A 19,345-nucleotide genomic window follows, 5' to 3' on the forward strand; every position below is an offset into this window, starting at 1 on the left:
ATAAGTCACCAGGACCAGATGGTATTCACCCAAGAGTTCTGAAGGAACTTAAATGTGAAATTGCAGAACTACTAACTGTAGTCTGTAACCTATCATTTATATCAGCTTCTGTACCAAATGACTGAAGGATAGCTAATATGATGCCAATTTTTAAAAGGGGCTCCAGAGGTGATCCTGTCAATTGCAGACACCAGTAAGCCTGACTTCAGTACCAGGCAAACTGGTTGAAACTATAGTAAAGAACAAAATTGTCAGATACACATATGAACATAATTTGTTGGGGAAGAGTCAACATGGTTTTTGTCAAGGGAAATAATGCCTCACCAATCTACTAGAATTCTTTGAGGGGGTCAACAAGCATGTGGACAAGAAAAATCCAGTGGATATAGTGTACTTAGATTTTCAGAAAGCCTTTGACAAGGTCCCTCACCAAAGGCTCTTAAGCATAGTAAGCTATCATAGGATAAGAGAGAAGGTCCTCTTATGGATCAGTAACTGGTTAAAAGGTAGGAAACAAAGGGTAGGAATAAATCATCAGTTTTCAGAATGGAGAGTGATGAATAGTTGTGTCCCTGAGGGGTAAGTACTGGGACCAGTCCTATTCAACATATTCATAAATGATCTGGAAAAAGGGGTAAACAGTGAGGTGGCAACATTTGCAGATGATACAAAACTACTCATCGATTAGAAGTAACGGAGGAGGAGAAGGACCTTGGAATATTGGTTGACCACAGGATGACTATGAGCCGCCAATGTGATATGGCCATGAAAAAAGCTAATGCAGTCTTGGGATGCATCAGGCGAGGTATTTCCAGTAGAGATAAGGAGGTGTTAGTACTGTTATACAAGGCACTGGTGAGACCTCACCTGGAATATTGTGTGCAGTTCTGGTCTCCCATGTTTAAGAAGGATGAATTCAAACTGGAACAGGTACAGAGAAGGGCTACTAGGATGATCCGAGGAATGGAAAACCTGTCTTATGAAAGGAGACTCAAGGAGCTTGGCTTGTTTAGCCTAAACAAAAGAAGGTTGAGGGGAGATATGATTGCTCTCTAGAAATATATCAGAGGGATAAATACCGGAGAGGGAGAGGAATTATTTAAGCTCAGTACCAATGTGGACACAAGAACAAATGGATATACACTGGCCATCGAGAAGTTTAGACTTGAAATTAGACAAAGGTTTCTAACCATCAGAGGAGCGAAGTTCTGGAATAGCCTTCCAAGGGAAGCACTGGGGGCAAAAGACCTATCTGGCTTCAAGATTAAACTCGGTAAGTTTATGGAGGAAATGGTATAATGGAATAACATGATTTTGGCAATTAATTGATCTTTAACTATTAATGGTAAATAATCCCAATGGCCTGTGATGGGATGTTAGATGGGGTGGGATCTCAGTTACTGCAGAGAATTCTTTCCTGGGTATCTGGCTGGTGAATCTTGCCCACATGCTCAGGGTTCAGCTGATTGCCATATTTGGGCAATCAAAACAAAAGGAAGTATTTTTTCACACAACGCACAGTCAACCTGTGGAACTCCTTGCCAGAGGATGTTGTGAAGGCCAAGATTATAACAGGGTTCAAAAAAGAACTAGATAAGTTCATGGAGCATAGGTCCATTAATGGCTATTAGCCAGGATGGGCAGAGAGGTGTCCCTAGTCTCTGTTTGTTTGCCAGAAGCTAGGAAGATCACTTGATGATTACCTGTTCTGTTCATTCCCTCTGGGGCACCTGGCATTGGCCACTGTCAGAATACATGATTCTGGGCTAGATGGACTTTTGATCTGACCCAGTGTGGCCATTCTCATGTTCTTATGTTGTTATATAACACTGATTTATGGTAAAATATTGAATATATGTGTGTGGACTTTCATTTGAGGTTTCCTTATGACCATCTAGTCTTAGTTAATAACTATCTAATTCCTTGCTCTGAAGTCAGTGGGATTTTTTTTTACTGAGCTAGGGCTACAAGATTGGTCCTTACATTAGTACTGGAGATAGCCTCTATGTAGAAAATTTTCAACACAAATCTTTCTGTGTAGACAGATTTACATGCAGAAACAGGTATTAAAATATAATCTTTATGCTTCTGCACAACTTAAAAACTCTTCAGGAGGGAGTATTTTTTTTTCTGCAAGCTTGTAAACGCAAGCCAATAACTACGTTCAAGGATCTTACATGTACCTCTGGCGAAATGAGCAGAATTTATAATTTCTCATATGCAATAGCTCTGGATTTTTCCATATTTTTCCTTTATCTTGGTGGAAGGAGAAGATACATTTAAAATAAAAAAATCTTAGGTTATGAATGTAGATGTTCAAAAGCCAGGAAATGAAAAATGTCAAGTTCTCTAGTAACTTTAACTCAGCTATGTTCCACGGATGTTGTGTTGTGGTGTTTGGTTTTCAACAACTGTTTATTTAGGAAGTTTTAAGAAGTTTGGAAATTATTACTGTGCACTTTTTATTTAGAGTATGTGGGTGCTGGAGTATTTCAAAGAAAAGTTTCAAGAATTTTTTAACATGCGTAAAACACTGTATTTTTCCCTAGCAGAAATTCAGTTTGAGGCAGACATCTGCCATGGGAAATTTCAATCCAAATGGTTAAAGTCTGGCAAAGATATAAGCAACTGTAAAAATGAAGTTTTAATAATAGGCAGTGCTACCAGTCTCGTGTAAGTGTATGTGTCTATATATATATATATAGACAGACAGTCTGATTATGTAGATTCCAAGGCCAGAAGGCACTATTATGCTCATCTAGTCTGATCTCCTATATAACACAGGCTATAGAACTTCTACAAAATAATTCCTAGAGCAGATCTTTTAGAAAAACATGCAATCTCTATTCTCAAGGGAGAATCCACCATGACCCTTGGTAAGTAGTCCGAATGGTTAATTACCCTCACTGTTGTAAATTTACATCTTATTTCCAATCTGAATTTGTCTAGCTTCAACTTCCAGCCATTGGATCTTGTTACACCTTTCTCTACTAGACTGAAGAGCCCATTATCAACTCTTTGTTCCCCGCGTAGGTTCTTATAGACTGTAATCAATTCACCCTTAACCACCTCTTTGTTAATCTAAATAGACTCAAGGAGCTCACACACTATACGATTTATGGATTTCCTCGTTCTCCATTCTTGTAGCTTTTCTCTGAACCCTCTCCAGTTTATCAATGTCCTTCATAAATTGTGGATACCAGAACTGGCCACAGTATTCCAGCAGTGGTCACACCAATGCCAAATACAGACATAAAATAACCTCTCTACTTCTATCTGAGTTTCCCCTTTCTGTGCATCCAAGGATCGCATTAGCTCTTTTGGATGGTGCACTGGGAGTTCATGTTCAGCTGATTATCCACCCTTGCCTAAAAATCTTTTCCAGAGTCACCGCTTCCCAGGGTAGAGTCCACCATCCTGTAAGCATGGCCTATGTTCTTTGTTCCTAGATGTATACATTTATATTTAGCTGTATTAAAATGCATATTGTTTGCACCCAGCTTACCAAGTGATACAGATCGCTCTGTATCAGTCATCTGTCCTCTTTATTATTTACCACTCACCCAATTTTTTTGGATCATCTGTAAATTTTGTCACTGATGATTTTATTTTTTCTTCCAGGTTATTGATAAAAAGGTTAAATAGCATAGGGCCAAGAATCAGTCCCTGCAGGATCCCTCTAGAAACACACCCATTCAATGATGATTCCTTGTTTACATTTTGAGACCTATCATTTTGCCAGCTTTTAATCCATTTAACATGTGACATGTTAACTTTATATCTTTCTTGGTTTTTTTAATTAAAATGTATCAAGTCAAATGCCTAACAGAAGTCTCACTGTATTGTGTCAACACTATCAACCAAACCAGTAACCTTATAAAAAAGTTAATTATATTGACAGGATCTATTTTCCATAAAGCCATGTGGATTGGCATTAATTATATTACCCTCCTTTAATTCTTTATTAATTGAGTCCCATATCAGCCATTCCATTATCTTGCGTGGAAACTATGTCGGACTGACAGGCCTATAATTATCCAGATCATCCCATTTACCCCTTTTAAATACTGCAACAAACTTAGCTTTCTTCCAGTCTTCTAGAGCTCCCTCAGTGTTCCAAGACTTATTGAAAATTAACATTATGAGAGAAAGAGAATTAGCAGACTGATGTAACATTATTTGGAATGCTAATGGAAGATTGAAATTGGGTCAGACTTTCACAGGCTCCTTACAGAACAAATTTTAGAGGCTGTTGAGGAAAAAAAATTCTCATTAAATTTTGTCTAGAATGAGTATGTTAGCATACGACTCAGAAACAGCCTGTAAGCTATACCAGCACTTCTCTTAACCATCATCTTTTTGCCCTCCTCTATTGGTGGCAGTGTAGTGGCACTAAAATTCACAAGTGTAGCTGCCTGTGACTGGTTTAACAACCCCAACTTAGATAGCTGCTTCCCCACCAACCTGTAAGGGACTGTATGTGGTCTGGCCTAGCAGTCACAGCTGGGCTGGAGTCTACACATCAGGGACAGTAATCAGTCAGCAGGTGTCAGAGGAATCGCTAGAGCTGAGCTCAATAAGAAAGAGTCAGGGTCAAAGTCAGGCTGGGGTTGGAGACTGGAGATCAGAGGTAGTACCAGGCTGGAATCAGGAGGCAAGAATCAGGGTTACAGTCAGGCTGGAGTCAGAGACAGGAGATCAGAGGTAGTACAAGTCTAGATACAGGAGACGAGTAAAGGAGTCAGGCAGGGATTGGAGGTTGGAGATCAGGAGATGAGGTGAGGTCTGGACTCATGCAGGGCTGGATTACCCAATAGGCAGACTAAGCACGTGCTTAGGGAACCAGGAAAGCAGGGGGCACCAAAAAATGAGATTTTTTTTTTAAAAAAAATTTGATATTTGATATTTCAAAAAAAGCATCGAAGTAGTCATCATGGGAAAAATCAGAACTTTGTTAGACTTCCTTACGCTCCACTACACACTCTTCCCCCGTTTTTCTGTTGTCTTTTTATTACTTATCCTCACCTAAACCAGGGGGGCGTCCTACTAACATAGATCGAAATAATGGGAGGAAATCAGATCCTGTCATGTATTGCAATAAATTTGTTTTATTGATATATTCTTCTGAGTTATACATACTTGATTCATTTTTTTCTTTCTTATATATATATATATATATTATATATATACATAAAAATAATGTACGTTGTGTCATTTGTTTTTTTTTAAGTTCAGATAACTGAGATAAGGGGCAGGATGAAACGTAACCAACTGAGTGGAGCACAGAAACGTAAACTGGTGGAAGAAAAGAAACAAAAAACTAGTGAAGTTTTCCAAAATCTTCCAAAGCTGATATCTTTTTTCAAAGCGAATCCATCAGAAACAACATCTTCTCTCAGTAGCACAGACATCATTTCAAAACCTGTAGGTGTTTCAGAGACTGACCCTTCTTCTGTTGATGAAACAAACACCATTCCACAACATGTGGATGTGTCAGAGACTGTAACTGCTCATCCTGCTCCTGGTGGTAAAACAGACATTGTTCTAGAAGGTGTGGATGTGTCAGAGACTGAACCTGCTCATGCTGTAAATAATAGGAGAAAAGATCCTGGTATGTGGGTTGATTTCAGTACTGATGATGTAGCTTACTGGATAGATCATGGACCAAATGACTGTCAACACCACACTGGGCCATTTGAGAAATCACGTCGGATTTTTACCAATGGCAAACAAACAAGATATTGTCCACAAAAAATATTTTTCGTCATGAAAGCGAATGGTGAGAAATACACTCAAGAATGGCTACTGTATTCACCATCAGCAGGGTCTGTGTACTGTTTTGTTTGCAAACTTTTTGCATATAAACCTTCAACATCCCAGTTTGCTGCAGATGGATTTAGTGACTGGCGGAATACTGTTTTAATTGAACGACAAGAAAATAGCACTACTCACAGAGACTCAATGTTGACATATTTAAATCAAAGACAGGGCTTTGGATTGACACAAAAATTGGAAGAACAAATTAGAGGGGAGTGTGAATACTGGCAACATGTCTTGCAGCGTGTTATAACTGTTATTCAAACATTAGCTGAACATGGTCTGGTTTCCGGGGATCAAATGATACATTTGGATCATTGCAGAATGGAAATTTCTTGGGATTGTTGGCGCTTGTGGCTCAGTTTGACCCATTTTTAGCAGGCCATATCTCAAAATATGGGAGTGCTGGCAAAGGTAACCCATCATACTTATCCAAGACAATATGTGATGAACTCATTCGTCTAATGAGTGACAAAGTTCATTTCAGCTATTGTGGATGAAATAAGTACTGCTGGATACTTCAGTTTATCTGTTGACTCTACACCTGATCTTTCACATATATAACATTCCTCAATTTGAAAAGCCACACTGGTGAAGAAATGGCAAATCAAGTACTGCATTATCTGTGCCAAGTTTGCAAAATAGATTTCTCAGAGTGCAGAGGTCAATCTTATGACAACGCTGCCAACATGTCAGGGCGTTATCAAGGAATGCAGAAGAAGCTTTTAGAACAGAACAAATATGCTATATTCATACCATGTGCTGCACACTCTCTCAGTCTTGCTGGCCGCAGTGCTGTTGATTGTTGTCCGGTGGCAGTCAGTTTTTTCTCAACAGTCCAGTTACTTTACGTTTTACTCTGCCTCAACACACCGATGGGCAGTTCTTAAAACATATTTTGGCAATGATCATGTGTTGAAATCTCTTTCTAATACTCTCTGGGAGGCATGCAGTGGCAACAAGTGCAATTCTGGAGACCTACTCAAAGATTGTGGATGCATTAGAAAGTATAGCTAAAGACCAATCACAAAAGGGAGAAACTATACGAGAGGCAGAAAACATTGCAAACAAGATGCAAGAACTAGAGTTTGTATTCATGTTGACCATGTGGAATGAAATTTTACAACACTTTTACCACACAAGTCAAGCTCTCCAAGAAAAAGAATTGGATTTGAAAACATGTGCAGACCTCTGTCAATCATTAGCAGACCACTTACACGCTTTGAGGAATGATTTTGAAAGATTTGAAGACATATCAAAAAATATCTTGCCTGATACTAACTACAAAGAAGCCCAGTCCCGCAAGCAACTCAGGAAGAAACAAGCAAATGATAGCAGTGCAACAGAAACAGCATTGAATCCTAGAGACAAATTTTGCGTACCTACTTACTACGCTATAATTGATACACTTGAAGCTCATATGAAGAAGAGAGGTGAAGTGTACAAAGAAGTATCACGTAGATTTTCTTTTCTAAATGATATGGACTTATCTGACTAACAATATTCCCAAGGTTCCCAAAAGCTAGTTGACTCATACCCTGTTGAGTTGAACATGAATCTCTTTGGAGAAGTACAGCAGTTCTGCTGTTATATGCGCTCAAAGTTTAATGAAACAGGAAAAATAAAATTCAGTCACATTGATCTTCATGACACAGTATTGAAAGACTGAATACAATGTGTATTTCCAAATGTAGAGATCGTACTACGTATTTTCCAACATTGATGATTACTAACTGCTCCGTAGAACACTCTTTTTCTCAGCTGAAAAGAATAAAAAACCCTCAGAGAACAACAGTGTGTTAGGACAGACTTTGATTCACTTTCCCTATTGTGTATGGAAGCGGACATGCTTCATCGAGTCAGCTTCGATGAACTTATCCAGAATTTTGCAATCAGATTTTGCAATCAGAAAATCTAGAAAGAAGCTATTTTAATTTCAGCATACATGTAAGTTTTTGTGTCATTTCAAAAAAATAAAATTTTATTTTACGGTATAGTATTGTTTTTATTTTGAATTACATATGGGGGGACACCATAATCTTTTCAGTGCTTAGGGCCTCTAAATGTCTTAATCTGGCCCTGGACTCACGGTAGACCCAAAGTCTCTGTCGTTGCCCAGACAACTTCCTGGGGGCACACTCCAAGGTAAAATAGGGTGGTTAGCCAAACAGAGGGCCGCAGGGTACTGTCACTGTGGCAGTCTTGGGCAGGCCTTCCTGTGACGCCCTTATTCTCCACAATGCTTCCTTGCTGTGGCTCTGCATGGCCTTCTCGTGGCACTGTGGGAACATCAGCCATCCCAGGCTGTGCAGACAGGGATTCTAGTCCTTGCATCCTTCCATAGCCATCAGCAGAGGAGCAACTCCCAACTTGGAGTTGCCACTGTGGGGGAATTGCAGGAGCTTTTGATACCAGAATCTGGGCTCTGGAGGAGCAGGTCTGAGGAGCTCTTGCTGATGCATCAGCTGGTTAGGAGTACCTGCTGCCTGCCTGCAGCTGGGAGGAGTGGCAGTTGCCACAAAAGGGAAGCTCATATCAGCACAAATCAGTGGAAGACCCTAGACCACAGCAAGGGACTCTAGCAAACCCCAGTTATAGACCTAAGTGAAGGACTCCAGACTGCAATCTTAGCACACCCCAGTGCATTGGAAAAGTAAAACGGCAAAACTCCAAATTTCCAGTAAGTTATTGGAGTGTCCTGGGGACAGATTTTTATTTCATAAAGTGGAGGAAGTAAACAAGGGGAAAGCCATTTTAGACTTGCTTCTGACCAAACAGGAGGGAATTGGTTGTGAATCTGAAGTTGGAAGGCAATTTTGGTGAACGTGATCAAGCAATGATAAGATTTCATGATGCTAAGGAAAAGAAGGAATGGGAGAAGCAGAATAATGACATGGTCTTCAAAAAAGCAGACTTTAACAGACTCCGAGAACTGGTAGGCAAAGTCCCCTGGGAAGAAAATCTAAGGGAAAATGAGTTCATTACAGCTGACAGTTTCTCAGGGACAGTATTAAAGGTACAACTGCAAACTGTCCTGATATGAAGGAAATATAAGAAGAATAATGAGAGGCCAATGTGGCTCTAGCAGGAGCTCTTTAATTACCTGAAAATCAAAAAGGAATCCTATAAAAAGTGGAAATATGGAAGAATTGCTAAGGAGTTGTACAAAAGAATAGCCTAAGCATATAGGAACAAAATCAGAAAGGCTAAGGCACGAAATGAATTACACCTATCAAGAGACATAAAAGGCAATTGGAAGAGGTTCTATAGATATATTACAAGCAAGAGAAAGACAAAGGAAAGTGTAGGACCTCTACTTAGTGGGCAAGGAGAAGTAATAATGGTCGACATCAAGAAGGCTGAGGTGGTTAATGCCTATTTTCTTCAGTTTTCACTAAAAAAGTTAATGGTGACGAGATACTTCATATATTTAATCTTAGTAACAAGGGGAAAGGAAAGGCGCGCAAGCTAAAATAGGGAAAGAACAGGCTAAAGAATATTTAGATAAGTTACGTGTATTCAAGATGGCATAGCCAGATGAAATTAATCCTAAACTATTTACAGACTGGAGAAGGCAAACATAGTAACTATTTTTTTAAAAGAAGTCTTTTACTTGTATCTAGGGTGTCTCAATGGGATCCCACACAGGATTCTGGAGAGTACAGGGGTCCTGCACTGCAGTCTAGAAGTATCACTTCAGGGCTTAGGGTCCTGCATGGAAAAAACAGAATCATAGACATGGAGGGCTGGAAGGGACATTGAGAGATCGTGTACAGCCTCTTGCGCTGAAGCAGAAACAAGTAAACCTAGACTATCCCTGACAGGTATTTGTTTCCACCCTGTTATTAAAAACCTCAGATGATGGGGATTCCACAACCTCCCTTGGAAACCTATTCCAGTGCTTCACTATTCTTGTAGTTAGAAAGTTTTTCCTAATGTCTAACCTCAATCTCCGTTGCTGCAGATTAAGGCCATTACTCCTTGGCCTTCCTTCAGTGGACATGGAGAGCAATTGATCACAGTTCTTTTTATATCAGCCCTTAACATATTTGAAGACTGTTATTGGGTCCCCACTCTGTCTTCTTTTCTCAAGACTAAACATGCCCAGTTTTTTTAACCTTATCTCTTGGGTCACGTTTTCTAAACCTTTTATCATTTTTGTTGCTCTCCTCTGGGCTCTCCAGTTTGTCCACATCTTTCTTAAAGTGTAGTGTCCAGAACTGGACACAGTACTCCGGCTGAAGCCTCATCGGTGCTAAGCAGAGCAGGACAGTTACCTCCCATATCTTACAAATGACACGTCCGTTAATACAACCCAGAATGATATTAGCCTTTTTCTCAACTGCATCACATAGTTGAGTCATATTCCATTTTTGATCCACTATAACCTCCAAATCCTTTTCAGCACTACTACTACTACCTAGCCAGATATTCACCATTTTGTGTGTTTGATTTTTTCCTTCCTAAGTGTAGTACTTTGAACTTATCTTTATTGAATTTCATCTTGGTGATTTCAGACCAGTTCTTCAATTTGTCAAGGTCATTTTGAATTCTAATCCTGGACTTCAAAAGTGCTTGCAATATCTCCAACTTGGTGTCCTTTGTAAATTTTATAAGCATACTCTCCAGTCCATTATCCAAGACAGAAAATATTGAACAGTACTACACCCAGGACTGATCCGCTATCTACACACTTCCATCTACACACTATCTACACACTTCCAGTTTAACAGTGAAACATTGATAACTACTCTTTGAGTAGTTGAGTCTTTCAACCAGTTGTGCACTCACATTATACAAATTTCATCTAGACCACGTTTCCTTAGTTTGCTTACGAGAATGTCATGTGCAACTGTGTTAAAAGCCTTACTAAAATCCAAGATATATCACGTCTACTGCTTCCTACCTATCCATTAGGCCAGTAACTCTATAAAAGAAGGAAATTAGATTGATTTGGCATGATTTGTTTTTTGACAAATCCATGCTGGCTATTCCTTATAACCCTGTTATCTCCTAGGTGCTTTTTAGTGAAGACTGAAGAAAATAGGCGTTGAACACCTCCACCTTCTTGATGTCGACAGTTATTACTTCTTGCCCACTAAGTAGAGGACCTACACTTTTCTTTGTCTATCTCTTGCTTGTAATGTATTTGTAGAATTGCCTCCTATTGCCTTTTATGTCCCTCGATAGGTGTAACTCATTTGTGCCTTAGCCTTTCTGATTTGGTCCCTACATTCTTGTGTTATTCTTTTGTACTCCTCCTTAGCAATTCTTCCATGCTTCCATTTTTTGAAGGATTCCTTTTTGATTTTCAGGTCATTAAAGAGCTCCTACTGGAACCCTATTGGCCTCTTACTATTCTTCCTGTCTTTCCTTCTGTCACCATGCCTCAGTGGGTCACAAATGAGAATACCAAATTCAGGACACATGCTAAGAATTAGAATAACGATCAGTTTGGGGTGAGTCTGCCCTATCATTAGATTATACGAAGCAAGTAACAAAAGTATACTTCTGTATCACTGCACTGGTTAACAAGAAATCAAAAATGCAGTCGTCTTAGGCATTCCAGCCCTGGTTTCACCACCCAGACACTGGACTATGATGAGCAGTTACTGAAAACCAATTTAATCAAATATAGGGTTCTTCTAATCCCAAGAGATCAGCCACTTAGCCAGGTCAATATATAGCTTAGATCTTACCTAATAATCATGCTGAAGTAGATAAAAACTAAAAGTTTAATAAAAGAAGAAGAGACACAAATAATTGCAAAGTCCTTACATCAGGTTTATAGCAGTGATGGAATAGACTGCTGGCTTGTAAAGAATCTCTGACTTCCAAAAGATTGGAAGGTCCTCAGTCCATAGTTCAAAATGCTCCTTTTTCGTTGTAAATCCACAGTCCAGAGACTCAAGGCAAGAAAGAGGAAAAATGGAGATATCTCAGGGGTCTTTTATAGCCTTTGTCATGTGCCTGGAAATTTACTGTCTCAAACAAAGCTCGCAGCCAATGTTCCCTCTAATTTTTGACAGGCTGTGTGCACAAAAAATTTCTTCTGTGCAAATTGTTCTGCTTCTGTGCAGATTTTTGTGTGTGCGGTGTTTCGCTGTGTGTGTGGGGTTTAGGATCTGTGTGCGCGCACACACATGCACAGCTTAGAGGGAACAGTGCTCACAGCCCAGGTACATGGAAAATTGCTGGCTCAAGATGGAGTCCAGGGTCACATGAGCATATCACATGTCTTGATGTCTCACAGGGAGTAGCTATTGCCAATATTCTTGCTGAGGCATCCACAGGAAAAGGTACCTGGGAAGAATGAGTTTCTTCTATCAATACATAGCTGTCTGGCCTTAATGTAAATTTTACCCAGCGGTTGTTACCCGGGAATTAGGGCTGTCAAGCAATTAAAAAAAATAATCGCGTGACTAATAGCACTGTTAAACAATAATACAAAAATATTTAAATAAATGGTATTCTATGTTTTCTACATTTTCAAATATATTGATTTCAATTACAACAGAATACAGTTACAGAATACAAAGTGTACAGTGCTCACTTTACATTTATTTTGTATTATAAATATTTGCACTCTAAAAAACAAAATAAATAGTATTTTTCAATTCATCTAATACAAGTACTGTAGTGCAATCTCTTTATCATGAAAGTTGAACTTACAAATATAGAATTATGTACAAAAAATAACTACATTCAGCTTGGAAGCAGGTGGCTCCTCCTCCTCCTCCACCTTTGGGGGTCTGCTCCTCAACTCCTGTATCCTGTACAGCATGCTGGTTCTTCACGTTGGTGGACGAGGGACCTGGATGGGGGATGGGGCACTGTTCACTGGCCAAGGGGGCCAGCAACCAGTCTCCTCCCCACAGAGCAGCCAGTTCTCCTTCCTCCTCTGGTGCCGCTGTAGCCATCTGTAATTGGCTAGCATTCTTTGTCTCCATGTGCATCCTGTGAATTAAACCGCCATGTTCCTGATGCAATGTAGATAAGCCACCTCCTTCGGAGCTCTCTCTTATGTGCTTTCTGAGGGACTCCAGCAAAACCACCTCTCACACCGGGTGGTTCCCCTTGCCTAAATTTCTTCATCAGGCACATGCAGGCTGCATTCACAGCAAGTCAAGACCAGGACCCAGGTAGAGGCCTCCAGGGTTAGGATGCCTGTGTGGCCTGGGCCCCCACAAGTGCAGGCAGAGGAAGAGTCAGCAATGGTGTTGGCAATGTGCTATTTTCCTCCCGTTGCAGGTTTTTTCCTTGTAGAGTACCTGAAAGTTAAGGAGGGGATGGGGGAACCCTATCTCTGTGCCTTCTTCTGCTGGTGAACTCAGCTGGCTAACTCCATTAGTCTCTCAGCTGCCTCTGTCTCACCAGCTATATGTCGCAATTAAATATGGGAGATAGGATCAATTTGTCTGTAGTAAAAATCTACAAACAGAACTGACTGTTAGGCCAGGCCTCTTGCATTTGGGTGTGACCCTGTTGTAATAAGTAGGATTGCATGATGGGTTTGCCTGTAGACAGTGGTGGTGGAGCTGGGCTCAGTGGCCCAGGGGGTCCCTTGTAGTCCTGTGTCTTTATCTCCCTAAATCTCATGTTCCAGCACTTTAGGCAGTCACTTGTAGGGGTCAGGAAGGAAACATTTTCCTCCTGATGTATTTGGGGTGGAGGGGGGGAGTTGTATCTCCTTCCTCTGAAGCATCAAAGATGGCCACAGGTTGAGATGGGACATCAGGCAGAGTTGATTGGTGCTCTGAGACGGTACAGAGAATTCACTTTTTTCTCATGCTTGGCTGGCTGGTTCTTGCTCATTGCCATTTTTGGGATCTGTAAGGAATTTTACCCCAGGTCAGATTGACAGTGACCCTGGCATGTTTTCACCTTCCTATGCAGCATGAGGCATGGCTCATTTGCTAGGATCATCTGAGCATCTCGGTTCCCTGCCACTGCCTCAGGAACTGGAGCACCTCGGTCCCTCCTTTTCAGTGTCTGTGGCACACAATAGTTTTGTCTCCTGTGGGCTGTAATACTTTAGTCTAAGCCAGATCGCGGGGCTCAATAGAGGTAATTGGGTGTGGTTTAGCTCAGACTAGATGATCACGTGGCCTCTTCTGGCATTAAACTCTATGACTCTATTAAGAGTTTACTTTGGAGAACCACACCCCTTAATGACCTCTGCTATTCGTTGTTCTAGCTACAGGACCTCTTCGTTGTGTACAGAGTTGTTCTGATGCTACTTTCAAACAGAGAAGGCCTTTAATCTTTGTCAGGATGGAGATACTGCAAACAGCAAGCTAAACAAATAGTGAGATTTAATTATAATATCAAATAGACTGAGATAGAGTCCAGTTTCCTGGAGAATTAAGGGAGAATTAAGAATGTAGGCGTCATTCAAAGAAATTGAAATCCATTCAGTTCACTGCCTGTATAGTCAAGAGAGAGGATATTAAAAAGGTAGTAGTCTAAACTTAACTGGGTTGAGTTACATAAAACTGGTTTAGAGGCTGGGCTATATGTGAGGGGGAACAAAATTGTGAGAAAGGATGCTTGGAGCCTTCTCTTCACTTGTGTCTCTGTGGCGTTGATAGACGCAATCTGGTCCTTGCATTCCGTGGACTGCATGGACGACACAAGCTGTACTAGTCTATGTAACATGGGCAGGATATGGAGGAGAAATGGCCTGATTGCCTCTCCTCCACCTCCTCGCTGGCCAGTGAAGCAGATCCTGTGCAAGGCAGAGTGTATTCCACGTGTCTGAAGAGTGGCACAGCCTAGAACTCTAGAAGCCATTGTGCCTGAGCTGAGCACAATGCATCCATCTGGATGATCCCAATAGGGAAGTATGCCTCTGCACCACCTGTAACACGGGTGTCTGCTTTTTAAGACACAATATAACCACCTGTCATAATGGCACAGACAGAAGAAGACAGATTCTCGGAGGGTGCTCTTAGGAATACCAAAATGTGATGAGGAAATATGAAATTGGAAGAGGTCAAATAGAGGAAAATATTTCTGGGTGGATCATTTGGGGTGGGTGGGGTGTAGGAAGAGGCCTCCAAAGTGTGCATGTTTCTCCTATTTAATCTTCGAAAATGGGCTGCCAGTATTTCCCTTTTAAAATTGCAAATATTCTAATTCAGAGAGAGAGTTATGGGTTTTCAAAAAATTGAGTAAAAGACTGTCCTTAGCCATATTAATAATGAGTTGCAAGACTGTTTGACTTTGTTTTGGGAAAAAGTGAGGAAAATCAAAACAGACTCAATAGGTGAGATCCTCAGCTAGTGTAAATTCACTGAAGCCAATAAAGCTACTCTATTTGACATCAGCTGAGGATCTGCCCCAATGTTTTTTCTGCCTATCTTGCAGAAAGAAGTTTGTGATAACCTTTCCTAGAGTGAAAATGACTTCTGAGCACATGAGGAATCTCAGCCAACTGGGGAACCAGAAGTAATAACATGACTTAAACCATGTGATGAATTCCAAGAAATCAGGGATAGAGCTCTAATGCACAGCAAAAATTTGCACTAAAATTCTTGAAGCACAGAAACCCTTAAATGTTAATAGAAGCTCCACAGATTGTAAAAGGCACAAATTTGTGAAATATCCATTGTAAAACTGAAAATAGTCCACAGTTCTAATATTCATTCTTTATTGTTGATCCATATGCATTTCCTGTTCATTAATCAAAACTGACAATTATTTGTGCGGTTTTTAAAAAATTCTTTAAAGCAGAATAAATGGTGGTGCATAAAAAGCATAAATGATGTCATTTTTAGCTGGCCACTAGATGGCAATCATACCTTACTGTTAAAACAAGGTCTAATATGTAAATGTAATACTGTTGGAAATTTTCACATGGTTCTAGCGAAAGCTTTGGTGCTTTTGATCACTAATAATAACTCTGCACTGATATTTATATTTAGTGACCTTGAGGAAACTAAATGCAAAAATAACAAAATACCTTCAAATCCTCTCATTTAGTTGATATAGCTTACTTTACCATTAGCCAAAATAAATGTTTACATGGCAATTTATGCATTTGTAAAGTAATTGATGGGGCAAATGGGCACTTTTCTTCTATTCTGACATTAGCATGTTGATAATAAAAGAAAAGGGGTGGGGCTGAAAGACAAAAAGCCCTCCCCCCCACCTTTAAATGTATTTGTGTGCTGAATAACACTGCTTTACCAAAGTGTATGTAATACTTGGCTCTGTTTTCACAATCAGCAGAGCCGGTCAAGAGCCCAAACTGTACTTACCAGCTGTCTTTTAGCTGAGCATAATCATCCCTAATATCCAGACATAATCCTACAATGTACATTTTATAAGTAACTACAATTACAAAACAAAAAAGCATCTCTTTAAATACATATATAGGTTCTGGTTGGTTTATGTTAGTTTTACAACTAAAACAGCCCTATTTTTTTTTTTTTGCAAGAGATCAGTATTATTGTACAAACAATAACTGGCATAGATGCTGTATTGTTTAAAATTCTTTATTAAACGTAAATAAATTGTCCATAATTAGATCATGTAACTAGTAGCAGTTAACATTCATATTTTTATCAAGTTATTGCATTTTTTTTATCACTAGCAATGCAGAAATGGATACAGAGAATGTCTGAGAAAATACACTGGTTGAGGGAGCAAGAGAGAGCATATCAAAATACAGCTGGAAACAGTGGGCCAAATTCTCTGTTGGAATAAAGTGATGCAACTCCATTTACCTCAAAAAAGCTTTGCCAGTAGAAAATTTAGCCCAATAATTTGATATGGGATCATAGCTGACATATCTTTCTTTCACAAGAGCTGCATAAGATGAAAGGAAATGTATATTTTTATGTAATTTAGTGTTATGTTTTACCAAGAATAAGTGAGAGGGTCTCTGTTTCAACCATGCTCCATGAAGATTAATCTGTTTGTTGTCTGATGCAGTTCTACTTTTGCTTCTTGGTGAGCTGTTCAGAGCATACATGCAAAAGTGATTCATCTCTGCACTTCTTAGCTGAGATAACAACATTGCAAACCCTACTGTTAAGGTTAACCTGTGCACTGCATAAGGACAGCAGATGGAAATTCTGGTTTGCAGCCACTGCAAAAAAATAAAAACATGTTCCAAAGGGAAAAGGATCTTGTATTTCTGTGTTTGAACCTTTGATCTTCATTCACATCTGAAGGGAAGAGTAGACCTTTTGCTGAAGACACATGGCTTTGCATCTGTGAAAACACAGCTGTATATAACAAAACAAAACTGGTGAAAAATACAATGGTTTTGCTGTGTCAGTTTGGTTGCTAATGTTCAAATTCTTTACAAATATTGTCTTTTGATGGATCTTTCAGAAACTCTCTCTGACTTTACGCCATAGTTTACTGAAGTTTTATTCTGCAGAGTTTGAAGTTCATAGGAATGATTGAGATATCTGCTCTATAGCCTTTTTTAAAAGTGAGTTTTATAAAATAGTTTGGCACTTGGTCAAGAATAGTATTTTCCTAACCATGTCCTGAATAATTTAAATGAAGAGTATGAAAACCTATGGCGGAAACTCAAATTGACAAAGTAGTCCTAAAAAAGCGAGCCTTGACTCAAGAAGAAATACCTTAAGCAGCAGCATTATTATTGTAGTTGTGAATGTATTATAATTGTTTACTGTTGTCTTTCCTGAAGTATCTCAAAGCACTTTCCATTCATAGAAGTATATTCTTCAGTGTCTTTATTCAAATCTCATTACATATAAGCACTGCAGCAGAACGGCTGGTAGGCATGTTTCTGTTGTCCCCTGTCTTCTCTAGCACATGCAGTGAAATGTGACCACATTAGCCTCACCTTCAAACCAACTCTACTGGATGCATATTCATTTCATAATCCAGTTCAAAATTGTCCCTCTCTCATGAGTTTATCATGAGTCTCACAATTTTTTTTCTTAAAACCCGAGTAACTAGAATCAGGTAATTACATGAGAATCTCAACTTCAATTTTAAAAAAGAAAGAAACTAGCCCTCATGGCTGAAGAGAAAAGCTTGAAAACATGAATTCCAAATGCTCAAAGATCAGAAGACAAATAAAAAGAACTCCAGCATTGTTATTTTTATAATCTCACGATTTTAACCCAATTTCATAATTTGGGGGGGGCCCAACTCATGACGTTTGATCTTTTGAGGTTGGTAATATTGCTTCATGTTCTTAAAACTCTTCCTGGGGCTACAACAACCTAATTCGGGAATCATAGGCCAGATTCTTGAAGGTATTTAGGTGCCTATAGGTGCAGATAGGCACTTCATGAGGCTGTCAAAAGCACCTAAGTAGGTTAGGATTGTTTTCAATGGGACTTAAGTGAGGAACCTGCTTAGACTCTGAAAATCTCACTAGGTGCCTATCTGCATCTTTAGACATCTAAAAACCTTCGAAAATCTGGCCTCCTGTCTCGAGTCTCCTCCATACTTTCTCAGTTCATCTAACATTTGTCTCTTTTTTGTCTCTCCATACAGTCTGGCTATTATTGGTGCAGGAACCTTTTCCTTTGCAGCTCTTACTGTCAGGAACATCCTTCTAGTGTCCCTCTGCCAAACTGACTCATCTGTTTTCAAATCTTACCTGAACAGCTATGTCCCCTTGCCCATATCTGTTATTTTCTCTCTCCTGATGTTACTTAATTCTTTAATTGTATTGTAAGGCATTTTGGAATACAGGTTGTCTAAAATACACAATATAAAATAAGCATGCTTGTGACCATGAGTTGCATTATCGTCATCTATCTCTAGGATGAATATAAGGGATGAGGAATTCATTCTTTTATTGGTTCCTCTCTGTGCCTTGTGTTTTGTACTGGAAGGGTATACTGTTTATTGTCTCCACAAACAATGAAATTATCCCCGATAATGTCACGGCAAACCTGGTGGCTGAACTTTGTGACTTTGTCCTCACCCATAACTATTTCACATTTGGCGACAATGTATACCTTCAAATCAGCGGCACTGCTATGGGTACCTGCATGGCCCCACAGTATGCCAACATTTTTATGGCTGACTTAGAACAACGCTTCCTCAGCTCTCGTCCCCTAATGCCCCTACTGTACTTGCGCTACATTGATGACATCTTCATCATCTGGACCCATGGAAAAGAAGCCCTTGAGGAATTCCACCATGATTTCAACAATTCCCATCCCACCATCAACCTCAGCGTGGACCAGTCCACACAAGAGATCCACTTCCTGGACACTATGGTGCTAATAAGCGATGATCACATAAACACCACCCTATACCGGAAACCTACTGACCGCTATTCCTACCTACATGCCTCCAGCTTTCACCCTGACCACACCACACGATCCATCGTCTACAGCCAAGCTCTGCGATACAACCGCATTTGCTCCAACCCCTCAGACAGAGACAAACACCTACAAGATCTCTATCAAGCATTCTTACAACTACAATACCCACTTGCTGAAGTGAAGAAACAGATTGACAGAGCCAGAAGAGTACCCAGAAGTCACCTACTACAGGACAGGCCCAACAAAGAAAATAACAG

General features: G+C 39.8%; 1 protein-coding gene and 1 long non-coding RNA gene across 4 annotated transcripts in view; both read left to right on the plus strand.

Moving 5' to 3' along the window:
- The window catches only part of CLYBL (citramalyl-CoA lyase), a 222,111-nt gene that overhangs the window by 35,964 nt on the left and 166,802 nt on the right, over positions 1–19,345 (plus strand). The gene's annotated exons all lie outside the window — the stretch shown is intronic.
- On the plus strand, positions 493–18,782 carry LOC122463720. The gene is made up of 3 exons (XR_006287315.1): positions 493–506; positions 7,514–7,523; positions 11,571–18,782. It is a non-coding gene; the product is annotated as an uncharacterized LOC122463720 (long non-coding RNA).

The sequence above is a fragment of the Chelonia mydas genome, chromosome 1 (assembly GCF_015237465.2).
Source record: "Chelonia mydas isolate rCheMyd1 chromosome 1, rCheMyd1.pri.v2, whole genome shotgun sequence".
Classification (NCBI taxonomy): domain Eukaryota; kingdom Metazoa; phylum Chordata; order Testudines; family Cheloniidae; genus Chelonia; species Chelonia mydas.